Genomic DNA, 3,074 nt, shown 5'->3' on the forward strand with positions numbered 1-3,074 from the left:
ATATTCTAAGTTTTTCAGTGCAACTCACTCATATACTATGTACTACACTGTGCGTTTCTTATATTCTAAGTTTTTCAGTGCAACTCACTCATATACTATGTACTACACTGTGCGTTTCTTATATTCTAAGTTTTTCAGTGCAACTCACTCATATACTATGTACTACACTGTGCTTTTCTTATATTCTAAGTTTTTCAGTGCAACTCACTCATATACTATGTACTACACTGTGCGTTTCTTAAATTCTAAGTTTTTCAGTGCAACTCACTCATACACTATGTACTACAATGTGCGTTTCTTATATTCTAAGTTTTTCAGTGCAACTCACTCATACAATATGTACTACACTGTGCGTTTCTTATATTCTAAGTTTTTCAGTGCAACTCACTCATATACTATGTACTACACTGTGCGTTTCTTATATTCTAAGTTTTTCAGTGCAACTCACTCATATACTATGTACTACACTGTGCGTTTCTTATATTCTAAGTTTTTCAGTGCAACTCACTCATATACTATGTACTACACTGTGCATTTCGTGTAATGCAGGTTTTTCAGTAAATTCTAAGTTTTTCAGTGCAACTCACTCATATACTATGTACTACACTGTGCGTTTCTTATATTCTAAGTTTTTCAGTGCAACTCACTCATATACTATGTACTACACTGTGCGTTTCTTATATTCTAAGTTTTTCAGTGCAACTCACTCATATGCTATGTACTACACGGTGCGTTTCTTATATTCTAAGTTTTTCAGTGCAACTCACTCATATACTATGAACTAAACTGTGCGTTTCTTATATTCTAAGTTTTTCAGTGCAACTCACTCATATACTATGTACTACACTGTGCGTTTCTTAAATTCTAAGTTTTTCAGTGCAACTCACTCATATACTATGTACTACACCGTGTGTTTCTTAAATTCTAAGTTTTTCAGTGCAACTCACTCATATACTATGTACTACACTGTGCGTTTCTTATATTCTAAGTTTTTCAGTGCAACTCACTCATATACTATGTACTACACTGTGCGTTTCTTATATTCTAAGTTTTTCAGTGCAACTCACTCATATACTATGTACTACACTGTGCATTTCGTGTAATGCGGGTTTTTCAGTACATTCTAAGTTTTTCAGTGCAACTCACTCATATACTATGTACTACACTGTGCGTTTCTTATATTCTAAGTTTTTCAGTGCAACTCACTCATATACTATGTACTACACTGTGCGTTTCTTATATTCTAAGTTTTTCAGTGCAACTCACTCATATACTATGTACTACACTGTGCATTTCGTGTAATGCGGGTTTTTCAGTAAATTCTAAGTTTTTCAGTGCAACTCACTCATATACTATGTACTACACTGTGCGTTTCTTATATTCTAAGTTTTTCAGTGCAACTCACTCATATACTATGTACTACACTGTGCGTTTCTTAAATTCTAAGTTTTTCAGTGCAACTCACTCATACACTATGTACTACAATGTGCGTTTCTTATATTCTAAGTTTTTCAGTGCAACTCACTCATATACTATGTACTACACTGTGCATTTCGTGTAATGCGGGTTTTTCAGTAAATTCTAAGTTTTTCAGTGCAACTCACTCATATACTATGTACTACACTGTGCATTTCTTATATTCTAAGTTTTTCAGTGCAACTCACTCATATACTATATACTACACTGTGCATTTCGTGTAATGCGGGTTTTTCAGTAAATTCTAAGTTTTTCAGTGCAACTCACTCATATACTATGTACTACACTGTGCGTTTCTTATATTCTAAGTTTTTCAGTGCAACTCACTCATATACTATGTACTACACTGTGCGTTTCTTATATTCTAAGTTTTTCAGTGCAACTCACTCATATACTATGTACTACACTGTGCGTTTCTTATATTCTAAGTTTTTCAGTGCAACTCACTCATATACTATGTACTACACTGTGCGTTTCTTATATTCTAAGTTTTTCAGTGCAACTCACTCATATACTATGTACTACACTGTGCGTTTCTTATATTCTAAGTTTTTCAGTGCAACTCACTCATATACTATGTACTACACTGTGCGTTTCTTATATTCTAAGTTTTTCAGTGCAACTCACTCATATACTATGTACTACACTGTGCGTTTCTTAAATTCTAAGTTTTTCAGTGCAACTCACTCATATACTATGTACTACACTGTGTGTTTCTTAAATTCTAAGTTTTTCAGTGCAACTCACTCATATACTATGTACTACACTGTGCGTTTCTTATATTCTAAGTTTTTCAGTGCAACTCATTCATATACTATGTACTACACTGTGCGTTTTTTAAATTCTAAGTTTTTCAGTGCAACTCACTCATACACTATGTACTACAATGTGCGTTTCTTATATTCTAAGTTTTTCAGTGCAACTCAGTCATATACTATATACTACACTGTGCATTTCGTGTAATGCGGGTTTTTTAGTAAATTCTAAGTTTTTCAGTGCAACTCAATCTTATACTATGTACTACACTGTGCGTTTCTTATATTCTAAGTTTTTCAGTGCAACTCACTCATAGACTATATACTACACTGTGCATTTCGTGTAATGCGGGTTTTTCAGTAAATTCTAAGTTTTTCAGTGCAACTCAATCTTATACTATGTACTACACTGTGCGTTTCTTATATTCTAAGTTTTTCAGTGCAACTCACTCATATACTATGTACTACACTGTGCATTTCGTGTAATGCCGGTTTTTCAGTAAATTCTAAGTTTTTCAGTGCAACTCACTCATATACTATGTACTACACTGTGCGTTTCTTATATTCTAAGTTTTTCAGTGCAACTCACTCATATACTTTGTACTACACTGTGCGTTTCTTAAATTCTAAGTTTTTCAGTGCAACTCACTCATACACTATGTACTACAATGTGCGTTTCTTATATTCTAAGTTTTTCAGTGCAACTCACTCATACAATATGTACTACACTGTGCGTTTCTTATATTCTAAGTTTTTCAGTGCAACTCACTCATATACTATGTACTACACTGTGCGTTTCTTATATTCTAAGTTTTTCAGTGCAACTCACTCATATACTATGTA

This window comes from Mus caroli, unplaced genomic scaffold (assembly GCF_978045245.1).
Source record: "Mus caroli unplaced genomic scaffold, Mus_caroli_1 scaffold_25, whole genome shotgun sequence".
Lineage (NCBI taxonomy): Eukaryota > Metazoa > Chordata > Mammalia > Rodentia > Muridae > Mus > Mus caroli.